Raw genomic sequence first — 16,181 nt, 5'->3', positions numbered from 1 at the left:
GAGTATGCAAAATGGAGGGAAATGTATTGCAAAAGTGAAACAATTGATGTGTGTGCTGCTTTTTTTTTTCTTTTGGTTGTGATAAATCTGCTCCAATTAACTTTGATTCTTATTAGTAGTCCTGAGATTTACAGGCTCTGTGGTGGCAGTGCTTATTAACAGTAATTTAGCTGTCCTGGGATTTCTATGTGGCAGGCGCTGGGCTGTGTATCGAGATTTACAGATTTGGTAATAAGAGTGAGGATTACTGGTACTTAAGCTGCGAGCTGCGGGGATTTCTATGTGGGGGGCGCGCCGGGCCATATATTCGGACCGTAAGACGCACTGACTTTTTCCCCTCATTCTTGGGGGAGAAAAGTGTGTCTTATGGTCCGAAAAATACAGTACTTAACTTGGTGCTTAAAGAGTAACTGTCAGGCTGCAGAAGCTAATTTAAACCTCTATTCTCCTGTGTTAAACAGTTTAGAAGGAAGCCATAAAGCCATTAGTGAAGATAAAAATCTCAGTTACCTTTGATGTGTGCTTATCAGCAAGGCTGTTATAGACCCATAAGGACGCAAGCCGCATACTAAACTGCAAAGCATTCTGGGGCCCTCCCCTCGGCTGCTAATTGAGACGTTACAGCAGCTTGTAATCAGTCCAGCGCGTAGCACTGATAAATCTCCGGGCAGAGTACACTGCAGGAGTCAGCTATTGTTCCTAGCCCCATGGCTAATTAATATTCACTGCACACTGTGTTGTTCAAGTACGAGCTTATCTGTGATCAGGAAGCAGGCAGGACATGACGACACATTTGACAGAAAAACATGGAGCCTGCCATGAGCTGTCAGGAGCATCTATCTCTGCATATACTATATACAACTTCTGTGAAATCCAAACGTGGACAGTGAAATGCATATGTAATGTAAGTACAGCCAATCTTTAGCTACTGATATATGTGTTTATTTTCTCTGAGACCTTATACCTAACAGCTCCTCTTTAAAGGATACCCCAACTGAAATGTGACATAATGAGATAGACATGTGTATGTACAGTGCCTAGCACACAGATAACTATGCTGTGTTCCTTTTTTTCTTTCTCTGCCTGAAAGAGTTAAATATCAGGTATGTAAGTGGCTGACTCAGTCCTGACTCAGACAGGAAGTGACTACAGTGTGACCCTCACTGATAAGAAATTCCCCTTTTTTACCTCTCTCTTGCTCTCAGAAGCCATTTTCTGCTAGGAAAGTGTTTTATAGTTGGAATTTCTTATCAGTGAGGGTCACACTGTAGTCACTTCCTGTCTGAGTCAGGACTGAGTCAGCCACTTACATACCTGATATTTAACTCTTTCAGGCAGAGAAAGAAAAAAAAGAACACAGCATAGTTATCTTTGTGCTAGGCACTGTACATACACATGTCTATCTCATTATGTCACATTTCAGTTGTGGTATCCTTTAAGAGACTCTTCAGAGGCTGCCATCCCTCTGTCTTGCCAATGAATGTCCTATTTGAAACTCAAGTCTCCCACCCTCTATATTCTCACTCCTCTGTGGCTGTGTTGCAGCCATCATCAGGAGCGTCCTGCATATGATCAATTATGATACTTTATGAACTGCACATGCCCAGGATGCTCTCAGCCACGGCTGCTCAAAAGCACAATACACGGAATCACACAAAGTGTACTGCGCATATGCCAGGCTCTGACTGGTGCTAGTCTTGTGCAGGAACAGGTCATACAGTGGCAACATGAAAAGGAGGCCCGGACGAATGAGCCTTGCGGACCTTCTAGAACAGTGTTTCTCAACTTTTTTTAAGTTTTTTTTTGCAGTACTGTGCGCAGGGACCATGCGCCTTCACTGTCCTGTTGATCTGAAGTGTAGTGGTCATTGGAGGCAGCGGGGACAGCAGGCAGCGATGATCGGAGGTCTGTGGCTGCGGGGATGGCAGGCGTACCCCCGGCAGTAGTCTCGCGTACCCCCAGGGGTACGCGTACCGCGTCTTGAGAAACCCTGTTCTAGAACATCTAGGTAAGTATATATCGATAACTATTTTTCACCTCAAGCACACTACACTTTAAGGACAGACAGGACTTTTCTTTGGTGACAAATATTCTCTGTCATACAACAAAATAAATAAATACTTTTTTTTTTCCCCATGAAAAAAATTAATTAATAAAATTATTAATAAAGTATAAAATCCCTCTTGTTAAAAATTGTATCTATGCTGCATTTTTTTAATTTTTTATAATTTAATGTCATTAAATTACTTTTCCATTTTCAGTTTGCAGCTGGCTATGATTTTTAAAAAATGTCAGTAAGCCTAAGTTCTATGACATTTCTAGACTGACATCTATGCTCTGTCGTGCACTCGTTTTTCCATACAGAAAAATGGGACACAGGCAAAGTAGAAATGGTACTGTATGTTACCATGTGTATCTCATCATGTTACATGTCAGTCCAGGTATGCTTTAAAATTATGACAATCATTCATCCCTTAATCTATTATTAATTTATTTTTAGTTTACTATAAAATGTTTAGTATATTGATTGTTTTTGGAATTCTTAATTTTTTTTTTTGTTTCAGTTTTTTATTGAAAAGTCTGAAAAAAACCCCATAACAACAAAGATACAATGCATAAAGGTCAAGTGTGCATATTGTCGTTATTTTCACTTCGAAAATACATTTGTTTACGCGGAGAATTTAGTCTCTTGAGCTAACAGGTTGCATAATATACAGTGGGTTGCAAAAGTATTCGGCCCACTTGAAGTTTTCCACATTTTGTCACATTACTGCCACAAACATGCATCAATTTTATTGGAATTCCACGTGAACGACCAATACAAAGTGGTATACATATGAGAAGTGGATCGAAAATCATACATCATTCCAAACATTTTTTACAAATAAATTACTGCAAAGTGGGGTGTGCGTAATTATTCGGCCCCCTGAGTCAATACTTAGTAGAACCACCTTTTGCTGCAATTACAGCTGCCATTCTTTTAGGGTATGTCTCTACCAGCTTTGCACATCTAGAGACTGAAATCCTTGCCCATTCTTCTTTGCAAAACAGCTCCAGCTCAGTCAAATTAGATGGACAGCGTTTGTAAACAGCAGTTTTCAGATCTTGCCACAGATTCTCGATTGGATTTAGATCTGGACTTTGACTGGTCCATTATAACACACAGATACAGTATGTTTTGTTTTAAACCATTCCATTGTTGCCCTGGCTTTATGTTTAGGGTCATTGTCCTGCTGGAAGGTGAACCTCCGCCCCAGTCTCAAGTCTTTTGCAGTCTCCAAGAGGTTTTCTTCCAAGTTTACCCTGTATTTGGCTCTATCCATCTTCCCATCAACTCTGATCAGCTTCCCTGTCCCTGCTGAAGAGATGCACCCCCCGAGCATGATGCTGCCACCACCATATTTGACAGTGGGGATGGTGTGTTCAGAGTGATGTGCAGTGTTAGTTTTCCGCCACACATAGCGTTTTGCATTTTGGCCAAAACGTTCCATTTTGGTCTCATCTGACCAGAGCACCTTCTTCCACATGGTTGCTGTGTCCCCCACATGGCTTGTGGCAAACTGCAAACGGGACTTCTTATGCTTTCTGTTAACAATGCCTTTCTTCTTGCCACTCTTCCATAAAGGCCAACTTTGTACAGTGCATGACTAATAGTTGTCCTATGGACAGAGTCCTCTACCTGAGCTGTAGATCTCTGCAGCTCCTCCAGAGTCACCATGGGCCTCTTGACTGCATTTCTGATCAGCGCTCTCCTTGTTCGGCCTGTGAGTTTAGGTGGATGGCCTTGTCTTGGTAGGTTTACAGTTGTGCCATACTCCTTTCATTTCTAAATGATCGCTTGAACAGTGCTCCTTGGGATGCTCAAGGCTTTGGAAATCTTTTTGTAGCCTAAGCCTGCTTTAAATTTCTCAATAACTTGATCCCTGACCTGTCTTGTGTGTTCTTTGGACTTCACGGTGTTGTTGCTCCCAAGATTCTCTTAGACAACCTCTGAGGCCCTCACAGAGCAGCTGTATTTGTACTGACATTAGATTACACACAGGTGCACTCTATTAAGTCATTAGCCCTCATCAGGCAATGTCTATAGGCAACTGACTGCACTCAGATCAAAGGGGGCCGAATAATTATACACACACCACTTTGCAGTTATTTATTTGTAAATAATGTTTGGAACCATGTATGATTTTCATTTCACTTCTCATGTGTACACCACTTTGTGTTGGTCTTTCGTGTGGGATTCCAATAAAATTGATTCATGTTTGTGGCAGTAATATGAGAAAATGTGGAAAACTTCAAGGGGGCCGAATACTTTTGCAACCCACTGTATTCTCTGGTAGCTTTTGAGCTTTATGTACCGAAGATGAAACCCAGTTCTTGTATCAACATGGAATTGTAACCAGCAGAACGACAACCTGAAGTTCTATATCAAATTCTTAATAAAATTGAAAGTCGTTGCTGTGACACTGGCAAACATAAAAGTAAATCATAACTGAAGGAGGCAGTAAGTGCCTCAAAAACAGGAATAGACCACACCTTAGTTCAGCTGCCAGAGAGATGTCAGTTTAGGGAGAGGCAGGGAAGGGTAAGAACGGGTTATTTATGTGTGTCCTTTGAGTTCATATATTTAGGGTTAGGGAGGAAGACAATGATAATATTTGGTATACAGAGGTTGCCACATCTTTTCAAAACTAGTCATTTTGTCATCCATAGTGGCTTTTAAGGGCTTTTATGTTATTATAGAACATAGCATAGCCAAGAAGTGTCCTCACCACCAGGTCAAAATTAAAGTTAGGAGATCCTAATGCCTTGGCTATTGTTAATTTTTGCACAATCGAGATCTGACCAGGTTTAAGACCAAATAGTAACATCTAAGGGGCTAGACTTGGTTGCCCACTACTGAATATATGATATAAGATCTATGCCAAAGTTTGCATACCTTGGGGCAAGTCCACCAAACATGCAGAAATGTACCTCTCTGCCCACAGCCCCTGAAACAGTGATCAGTCATGTTGTTATTAAACGTGACCAACCTGTCAGGGGTCAAATAGTAATGAAACAAAACCTAATAGTGTGTTTCAACTGCGCTGGTGCAAATAGAGCTTTTGGGTAAGTTTTTCCATACATAATGCAAATCTTCCAGCTCAAAGGTAATATTTAATGCATGCTCCCATTTGCTGATATGTTTAGGCTTGGGAGTAGCATTATCCTATCCTAACATTTGTATAGCGCTTTTCTCCTGTTGGACTCAAAGAGCTCAAGGGCTGCAGCCACTAAGGGCGTGCTCAAGAGGCCAGCCTGCATTCTTTTGAAGTCTTGCCCAAGGACTTCTTGCTGAATAGGTACTGTCACTAGCCAGGATTTAATACCTGGTTTCCCATGTCAAAGGCAGAACTCTTTACCAGTACACTATCCAGCATTGATAGAGTTCAGGCCAATATATATTGTAGTAATTATACCCTAAGATGCAGGGTTTTCATAGCATTTGTGCTTAAAGCAAGAACTTGTTAGTAAGGACTCAGATCTGTTAGTGTAGGTTTTAAGAGCATGCTTAATATGAAGGCACGAAACACTTCAGAGTTCTCAGTGAGGGAGTGAACAGTTTTAATTTGTGTCTCTGGGTCATATAAGGTTGTTCATTTGTTGGTTAACCACTATTATTTTTACTATTATAATTTATTTATTTATTTTTTATTTTTTTTAAAGGGCTATGCTTTATTTTTTAGAGACACTAGAGACACAGATGATGTGTTGCCAGCAGCCTTATCTCTCCTTGTGCTGCAAAGTTGTGAACAGAGAACAGAGGGACTGGGTACACATGGTATGATTTTCCATGCGATAGATGGATCCGATTGATAAAATCCCTCATGTCCGATATTACTCCCGATCGATTCTGCGCTCGATTTCTCATAGAAGTGAATGGAAAAAAGATAAGAAAAACGAGCGAAGATAAGAGAATCGAGCGCAAAATCGAGTGCAGAGTAGAGCGGAAAAAACGATCGGGTCAGAAAATCGCACGGAAAATCGTACCGTGTGTACCCAGCATTAGATAGCCATTAATCACAGTCATCACATGACTTGAACAGCATTGACTGGTTGTCTTCTGAAAGCTACAGAACCAGCTACACAACCTGCCTTTAGCATATCACTGGCAGGAGAAATGTTTGGCTGCAGTAACTGTGTTGTTTTAATGTGGCGCTTTGACTTTGAACAGCTGCAAGCTGCTATGTAAGTGGCCGAAGAAAAGTACTTATAATTGGGTTGATGCAAGAACATGAAATTAATATAACTGTGTGGCCATATCCAACTAAATAACAGGGTTTGAGCAGTGCAGCTTTTTGTATTGCAGTTATCCTCCAACTCAAATGAAAGGGCTGTTCTTTTTTTTTTTTTTGTTCTTATTTTAGGGATGTTCAATAAAAGCTATGTTACAATACAGACACAGGTCCCTAGGTCAATTAGTCATTTTTGTTGTTTGATGTTTTCATAATATGTATGGAATGTTTAGCCTCAATTCCTGTTATGTACTATTTAAAAATGAGTCTCAGCATTTTTGCTCATTCATTCAAGCTGAATCTTTCCAAAAATGCTACATGCAGCGTGTTTGCGATTTTAGAAACTGCTGTGGGAACACCCTCATAGGGTTTCAGTAGCCAAGCCCTTTTCAAAACGCTGCTGATCTGAAAAGTGCTCAGAAGCTCTCTTGGTGTGCACCAGCCTTCAGTTACACATCATCAGCTAGGCACTCAGTTAACTTCTGCACAATGAGTGCCATTTTGCTTTTGTTGGATGGAGTCAGTAGATTATGTGTGCATATAAGTGTATTTCTTCCTCACTTCACTTAAACTGAAGAAGCTGAAAGAGACAAAGTGAAGAGGGGAATTCCTGATTCCGAGAGCATCCCTGCGCACAGATCTGTCTTCATTTATGAGCATTTGTTTTTACCCAAAATGTTGGGGTTTTTATTCTGCTAGCATTGCATGAGCGACACCAGGGGTAGCTGAATATTAAACATTTCTCTCTACAGTGGTCCTTTAAAAAGCAATACTGAAAGTTTACCACACTGAAGAGACAAGATGTGGGCACAGAGGAAGTGTTACCAGCTGGCCTTTAACTTCTTGAGGAACGCAGTGTTAAATCCCCCTAAAGACCAGGCCATTTTTAAGTAAATAGGCCACTGCAGCTTTAAGGCCTCACTGCAGGGCCGCACAACACAGCACACAAGTGATCCCCCCCCCTTTTCTCCCCACCAACAGAGCTCTCTATTGGTCAGGTCTGATCCCTGCCAGGATGTTTTTTTTACATAAATATTTATTTTATCATTTTATAAATAAATGTCCTTATTTATTTATTTTAAGAACACCCTCCCTCCCCCAGCCAGCCAATAACGGCGATTGGCTGTCATAGGCATCAGCCTATGAGAGCCGATTGCTCTCCTGTCTCCCAGGGGGACAGCCATGTAACACGGCTGTCCCCAGTACAGCGCTGCCATAGATCGCAGTGCTGTACCTAGTAAATAGACAGCAATCGCTGTTGGGAGACCGATGACGGAGCTTAACTCCGTCATTCAAGTGGAGATGCATGCGCACCGGCGCGTGTTATCCCCTGCAAACTCCGCCCCCAGTACTGCACGCTGATCACGTTAGGCAGTCCCGGGGCATTAGGCGGTCCACGCCAATTGGTGTGGAGCGGTCATGTAAAGGGTAATGTTGTTTAGCAGGCCCAAACCAGGGGACAATTCCCCCCCACCTTACAGCCATTTTGTGCCAAACATACCACATATTAAATAAAATAATACTAGCAAACAAAAATGTCCTTCCATAGTGTGAGAGGCACATTAACATATCAAATTTTGAAAGAGAAACTGTACTGAAAATAACATAGTGAATTAAATTGCTTATTTGTTTTACAATATTACTTTATAAATGATTTAGTCAGTGTTTGCCCAGTGTTTCATCTCCCTGATTTACATTCTGTCATTCTTCACGGGTGACAACATTTATCATCCTGTCAGGTGCAGCTCTATGAATGTTTGTTTACTGAGAGTTCTGTAGTGAGTGAAAACAATGCCTGGTCTCCCAGAAGGCTCTGGGAGGAGAATGATGCATAGGTTACTAGCCTAGGTTAAGCATCACTAGGAGGGCAGGGCTACATAGCAATATAAAGCAATATATAGATATAGAAAGAAGAAGACATATAGGAAGAACTTATGATATTTTCATAAAAGTGGGTATCCTGAATAATTTACTGGATTCTATTAAAGTCCCTCCTTAAAGAGACTCCGTAACAAAAATTGCATCCTGTTTTTTATCATCCTACAAGTTCCAAAAGCTATTCTAATGTGTTCTGGCTTACTGCAGCACTTTGTACTATCACAGTCTCTGTAATAAATCAATGTATCTTTCCCTTGTCAGACTTGTCAGCCTGTGTCTGGAAGGCTGCCAAGTTCTTCAGTGTTGTGGTTCTGCTATGCACTCCCCCCTCAGGGGGGAAAGAAACACACAAATGATCTCTTGAGATTCAAAAGGAATGCTGTATACAGCCTGCTTGTGTATGGATGTATTTTCTATGTGTGGACATACTGTACATCAACCTACTTCCTGTTTTGGTGGCCATTTTGTTTGTTTATAAACAAACTTTTTAAAACTGTTTTTAACCACTTTTAATGCGGCGGGGAGCGGTGAAATTGTGACAGAGGGTAATAGGAGATGTCCCTTAACGCACTGGTATGTTTACTTTTGTGCGATTTTAACAATACAGATTCTCTTTAAAGGGAACCTGAAGGAAGAAGTATATGTCTTGTCTTGTCTCCCTGCTTATCAGAGCGGTATGCAAGAATAGATTGTGCTGTGCCCATAAAACACGCCTCTTTCACCTGTCTGGCCCACCCTCGTATCCTATTTACCTCCTTCTCTGCCTCTCAGATCTCACACATGTGCACCTGCGCCACTTCACTACAGTCCTCAGCAGCGAGTTCTGAGAGGCATTAACAGGATAGGACGTATCATCCAGCATCAATGATACCCGGCGTATAAGACGACCCCCAACTTTTTAGAAGATTTTCAAGGGTTAAAAAGTAGTCTTATACGCAGGAATATACCGTATTTCCTTTTAAACAATACCAGTTGCCTGGCAGTCCTGATGATCTCTTTGGCTGCAGCAGTATCTGAATCACACACCTAAAACAAGCATGCAGCTAATGTTTCAGATTTTTGTCAGAAACCTCTGATCTGCATGCTTCTGCATGTTCAGGGTGTATGGCTTAAAGAGTAACTGTCGGGCATAAAATCAAAAAATCAATTCTTTATTTTTATCTGGTAAACAAGTACTAAGGGTGCTAACCAGGCAATCCAAAAGTTAAAATCTCTATTTCTTTTCTTGTTTATAAATGATCATTCCCCAGTTTACCTGACTCTTATTTGGTACATTGCCGCACAAAGGAAGTTGCAGGGCATGCTGGGTTGTCTTTTTTTGCTTCTTTATTTCCCCTCAGACTTAACTAATGTACAGAAGAAAAGTAATAGAGATTTTAACTTTTGGATTGTCTGATTAGCATGCTTATTACTTGTTTGCCAGATAAAAATAAAGAATTGATTTTTGATTTTATGCCCGACAATTACTCTTTAAAGTATTAGATGCAAAGGATAAGCAGGACAGCCAGGCAACTGGTATTACTTAACCACCTTAGCGGTATGGACGAGCTCAGCTCGTCCATTACCGCCAGAGGGTGCCGCTCAGGCCCTGCTGGGCCGATTTACATGAAATAAAGAGCAGCACACGCAGCCGGCACTTTGCCAGCCGCGTGTGCTGCCCGATCGCCGCCGCTCTGCGGCGATCCGCCGCGAGCAGCGGCGAAAGAGGGTCCCCCCAGCCGCCTGAGCCCTGCGCAGCCGGAACAAATAGTTCCGGCCAGCGCTAAGGGCTGGATCGGAGGCGGCAGACGTCAGGACGTCGGCTGACGTCCATGACGTCACTCCGCTCGTCGCTATGGCGACGATCTAAGCAAAACAAGGAAGGCCGCTCATTGCGGCCTTCCTTGTTTATTCTGGGCGCCGGAGGCGATCAGAAGAACGCCTCCGGAGCGCCATCTAGTGGGCTTTCATGCAGCCAACTTTCAGTTGGCTGCATGAAATATTTTTTTTTTTATTTAAAAAAAACCCTCATGCAGCTGCCCTGGCGATCTTAATAGAACGCCAGGGTGGTTAAAATTCACCAAATATGGCAGCTTCCATATCCCTCTCATTTCAGGCGTCCTTCAAGAATGTACACAGCCCCCTTTCTCCAGAAATACTCTAATTTTATAAGCAAGAGTATCTCAGAGCAAGAAACTTCTGATGAAACACATATTTAAAAGGTTCACTTTATTTAAAGATCAGCATCAGAACTGTTTGCCTCATTTTTCCATTAAGAAAATGCTTTCTGTCTAATCAATACTATTGCTTGGAATGGCTACAGAGCGCACCATAACTTTGCACAGAAGAAAATTATAGCTCTGCCCATCCTCTCTGCCTTTGTTAGCAAAAATGTTCAGGGGAAACTATCAAGGTTACGGAGCAATTATTGTCCCATTGATTTTTTCCTCATCTGTGACTTTAACAAAGGTGAAGGATTAGCAACCAGCTCTGTATGTGTCCATGGCAGTAAGCTACCATACGGCCTGATTTACGGAGTTTCTCCAGGGCAGGTGATGAATGCACAACGTAAGGGATCCTGCAAGCTTTGCCTGCATTTATTAAAAGAAACAAAAGAAGGATTTTGCAGAGTCTTGTACTTGAATGCAACTGCACAACTCTTGTTTCACTGTCAATTCATAGCCCTCACTTACATAGTTACATAGTTATTTGGGTTGAAAAAAGACATACGTCCATCGAGTTCAACCAGAGAACAAAGTACAACACCAGCCTGCTCCCTCACATATCCCTGTTGATCCAGAGGTAGGCGAGGAACCCTTACAAGGCATGGTCCAATTAGCCCCAAAACGGAAAAAATTCCTTCCCGACTCCAGATGGCAATCAGATAAAATCCCTGGATCAACATCATTGGGCATTATCTAGTAATTGTAGCCATGGATGTCTTTCAACGCAAGGAAAGCATCTAAGACCCCTTTAAATGTAGGTATAGAATTTGCCATAGCTACTTCCTGTGGCAATGCATTCCACATCTTAATCACTCTTACTGTAAAGAACCCTTTCCTAAATAAATGGCTAAAACGTTTTTTCCTCCATGCACAGATCATGTCTTTTCTCTAGACTACATAAACCCAGTTTATCTAACCTTTCTTGGTAAGTGAGGCTTTCCATCCCACATATCAATTTTGTTGCTCGTCTTTGCACCTGCTCTAAAACTGCAATATCTTTTTTGTAATGCGGTGCCCAGAACTGAATTCCATATTCCAGATGTGGCCTTACTAGAGAGTTAAACAGGGGCAATAATATGCTAGCATCTCGAGTTTTTATTTCCCGTTTAATGCATTCCAAAATTTTATTAGCTTTAGCTGCAGTGGCTTGGCATTGAATACAATTATTTAACTTGTTGTCGATGAGTACTCCTAAGTCCTTCTCCAAGTTTGATGTCCACAACTGTATCCCATTTATTTTGTATGGTGCTAGACCATTGGTATGACCAAAATGCATGACTTTACATTTTTCCACATTGAATTTCATCTGCCATTTATGTGCCCATATAGTCATCCTATCCAGATCCTGTTGCAATATGTCCCTATTTTCCTGAGAGTTGATGATTCTGCACAATTTTGTATCATCTGCAAAAATAGCAACATTGCTTTCTACTGCATCTACTAGGTCATTAAAGGGGCGAAAAATTGTAAAATTTAAAATATGTGCAAACATAGACAAATAAGAAGTACGTTTTTGTACAAATGAGGCATAAATTACTTTTCTACTATAATGCTGTCACTTACAGTAGGCAGTAGAAATCTGTGACAGGTTTTGGACTAGTCCATCTCTTCATAGCAGATTCTTAGCAAGGCTTTTATCCTTTATAAAGATATTCCCTAAAAAGGATTTAAACAATGATGCTGGCCAGCTTCCCTGCTTGCTACACAGTTTTTTGGAAGTTGGACAGAGCAACTGCCATTCACCAAGGGCCTTTGAAAATAAATAAATCCCTGAGAATCCCCTATAAAGAGATAGACTAGTCCAAAACCTGTCGCTTTTACTCTGGAAAAAATGTAATTATTTGTATATGTTTGCACATATTTTAAATTTTACAATTTTTCGCCGTAGTGCCCCTTTAATAAATAAATTGAAGTGCACTGGACCCAGTATTGTGGGACCCCACTGCTAACAGTCACCTATTTTGAGTATGATCCATTGACCACAACTCTTTGTTTTCTGTCCATTAGCCAGTTCCCTATCCATGCACACAGACTCTTCCCAAGTCCTTGCATCCTCAACTTTTGCACCAGACTTTTGTGGGGAACAGTGTCGAAGGACTTTGCAAAGTCCAAGTTTATCACATCTACAGCATTCCCAATATCCACATTAGCGTTCACTACCTCATAAAAGCTGAGCATGTTAGTCAAACAGGACCTGTCTTTAGTAAACCCATGTTGATGCTGAGAAATAAGATTATTTTATACTATGAAGTCATGTATAGTATCTCTTAGTAACCCCTCAAATAGTTTGCATACAACTGATGTTAAGCTTACAGGTCTATAATTTCCTGGATCTAATTTTTTGCCCTTCTTCAATAATGGGAAAATGTGGGCTGTACGCCAATCCACTGAGACTCTGCCAGTTGAAAGAGAGTCACAAAAGATAAGATAAAGGGGTTTATCTATAACTGAACTTAATTCCCTTAGGACCCGAGGATGCATGCCATCCGGGCAAAGTGCCTTGTATACAGTGGGTTGCAAAAGTATTCGGCCCCCTTGAAGTTTTCCACATTTTGTCACATTACTGCCACAAACATGCATCAATGTTATTGGAATTCCACGTGAAAGACCAATACAAAGTGGTGTACATGTGAGAAGTGGATTGAAAATCATACATGATTCCAAACATTTTTTACAAATAAATAACTGCAAAGTGGGGTGTGCGTAATTATTCGGCCCCCCTGAGTCAATACTTTGTAGAACCACCTTTTGCTGCAACCACAGCCGCCAGTCTTTTAGGGTATGTCTCTACCAGCTTTGCACATCTAGAGACTGAAATCCTTGCCCATTCTTCTTTCCAAAACAGCTCCAGCTCAGTCAGATTAGATGGACAGCATTTGTGAACAGCAGTTTTCAGATCTTGCCACAGATTCTTGATTGGATTTAGATCTGGACTTTGACTGGGCCATTCTAACACATAGATATGTTTTGTTTTAAACCATTCCATTGTTGCCCTGGCTTTATGTTTAGGGTCATTGTCCTGCTGGAAGGTGAACCTCCACCCCAGTCTCAAGTCTTTTACAGTCTCCAAGAGGTTTTCTTCCAAGTTTGCCCTGTATTTGGCTCCATCCATCTTCCTATCAACTCTGACCAGCTTCCCTGTCCCTGCTGAAGAGACCAAGCATGATGCTGCCACCACCATATTTGACAGTGGGGATGGTGTGTTCAGAGTGATGTGCAGTGTTAGTTTTCCGCCACACATAGCGTTTTGCATTTTGGCCAAAAAGTTCCATTTTGGTCTCATCTGACAAGAGCACCTTCTTCCACAGGGTTGTTGTGTCCTCCACATGGCTTGTGGCAAACTGCAAACAGGACTTCTTATGCTTTCTATTAACAATGCCTTTCTTCTTGCCACTCTTCCATAAAGGCCAACTTTGTACAGTGCATGACTAATAGTTGTCCTATGGACAGAGTCTCCCACCTGAGCTGTAGATCTCTGCAGCTCGTCCAGAGTCACCATGGGCCTCTTGACTGCATTTCTGATCAGCGCTCTCCTTGTTCGGCCTGTGAGTTTAGGTGGATGGCCTTGTCTTGGTAGGTTTACAGTTGTGCCATACTCCTTCCATTTCTGAATGATCGCTTGAACAGTGCTCCGTGGGATGTTAAAGGCATTGGAAATCTTTTTGTAGCCTAAGCCTGCTTTAAATTTCTCAATAACTTGATCCCTGACCTGTCTTGTGTGTTCTTTGGACTTCACGGTGTTGTTGCTCCCAATATTCTCTTAGACAACCTCTGAGGCCCTCACAGAGCAGCTGTATTTGTACTGACATTAGATTACACACAGGTGTATTCTATTTAGTCATTAGCACTCATCAGGCAATGTCTATAGGCAACTGACTGCACTCAGATCAAAAGGGGGCCGAATAATTATGCACACACCACTTTGCAGTTATTTATTTGTAAAAAATGTTTGGAATCATGTATGATTTTCGTTCCACTTCTCATGTGTACACCACTTTGTGTTTCATGTGGAATTCCAATAAAATTGATTCATGTTTATGGCAGTAATATGACAAAATGTGGAAAACTTCAAGGGGGCCGAATACTTTTGCAACCCACTGTATTTTTAATTTATTTAGTCTTGCCTTCACTTCTTCCTGCGTTAAGTATTGAATATAACAGTGATGTTTTCCTTGTGAAGACAGAAGCAAAGAAAGCATTTAGTAACTCTGCCTTACCTTGGTCATCCACCATTGAATTCCCACCCTCATCCTTTAGGAGTCCAATACAGTCAACCTTTTTAGATTTGATATCACTAGCGATTTGATTTTCAGCTTCAATCTTTGCCAGCCTATTTTTTTTCTTACAACTTTTATTGCACTCCTTATAATTGCTTAATGCAGCCTCGGTCCCCTCCTGTTTTAGGACCTTATAGGCATTCTTTTTCTCCTTCATTTTATCTCTAACCTTTCTATTCATCCATAGAGGCTTTTTTTTATTCCTAGACATTTTGTTTCCATATGGGATATACATACTACAATATTGATTGAGAATAAGTTTAAAAGATTGCCATTTCCCTTCAGTGTTCTCCCCTATGTAACTATGTAAGACAAATATCCAGCTCCAGAAAACTTTAGTAAAATATTCTCACTATGGCCCAGTGCACACCGAGCGGTTTTTGATGCGATCCGCATCCGCCTGTCAAACCGCTCGGTTAATGTATCTCAATGAGATGTGCACGCCGGCGATTTGAAGATTGTAGCAAACCGCCAACGTGCCTCCTGCTGCACGTTAGCAGTTTGCAGAAGCGTTTCTGCCTCAATGTAAAGGATAGGAAAAACGCAAACCACTCTGAAAAACGCTACTTCAGAGCGGTTTGCCAGGCATTTTTGTTACAGAAGCTGTTCAGTACAGCTTTTACTGTAACAATTTGTGTAATCTGCTACACAAAAAAACGCAGCCAAAACCGCTAGGCATGTTTAGAAATCCTCTCTAAACATGTCTAGAATCGCTCTGAAATCTGCTTCCAAAACCGTTAGCGTTTTGCAGATCTGCTAGCGGTTTTGGTGTGCACTAGGCCTATGTTAGATTTTCCTTCTGTATTCAGTGGTGCCTGATTGACCAAACATTAGCTTATCAACTCAAGTACAGAGTTGTCCACAAACAGCCCAATATTTGCAATAATTTCTATGTAAATTAAAGAATTAAAGGTTCTTAACATGGACTTAAAATCAGAATTTTCTCTCAGCTGTAAAATGATAGCCACAGCATGATAACCTTTATAGACAAAAAAGGGGAGGCTTTCTGAGGAGCTACTCTTAATTTTAAGTGTTAAATCAAAGCTTTAGCCTTTGTTAAATAACAGTAAACAACTTCATGGGGCAACTGTACATGCTAGATTCTTGTCCAAGCACTTGCATAGTGATCGTCTTGGCCGACTCTTCTTTAGTATGCACGAGGCACTAGTGATAGCGTGATATGCTGGGTACACACGTTGCGATTTCCCGCCGATCGATTATTTCCGACATGTTTGATCGGGTTTCGATCGATACAGCCGTCGATTTTGCATACTTAACATGCAAAATCGACAGCTGTATTGATCGAAACCCGATCGAACCTGTTGGAAATCATCGATCGATTCCGCGGATCGAGCGGGAAATTGCAACGTGTGTACCCAGCAATAGATAGATTCTTTATCTTTTATAAAGAACAATAACGCTTAGCAGCCAGAGATATATGTACATGTGCTAGATTAGATTACTACATCATTCATAACTAATGATAAGAAAATGAACCCCTTCTGGAATTAGGTGATTGAATGCTACATCCTGTTTACCGCCTGTTGTCC

At 41.3% G+C, this 16,181-nt stretch overlaps 1 protein-coding gene across 12 annotated transcripts in view; it reads right to left on the bottom strand.

Annotated features, from left to right (window-relative positions):
* The window catches only part of SLC8A1 (solute carrier family 8 member A1), a 776,612-nt gene that overhangs the window by 186,733 nt on the left and 573,698 nt on the right, over nucleotides 1–16,181 (bottom strand). The window lies entirely within an intron of this gene.

The sequence above is a fragment of the Hyperolius riggenbachi genome, chromosome 4 (assembly GCF_040937935.1).
Source record: "Hyperolius riggenbachi isolate aHypRig1 chromosome 4, aHypRig1.pri, whole genome shotgun sequence".
Classification (NCBI taxonomy): Eukaryota; Metazoa; Chordata; class Amphibia; order Anura; family Hyperoliidae; genus Hyperolius; species Hyperolius riggenbachi.
Note: the sequence above shows the minus strand (reverse complement) of the source record. Positions and strands in the feature narration are given on the sequence as shown.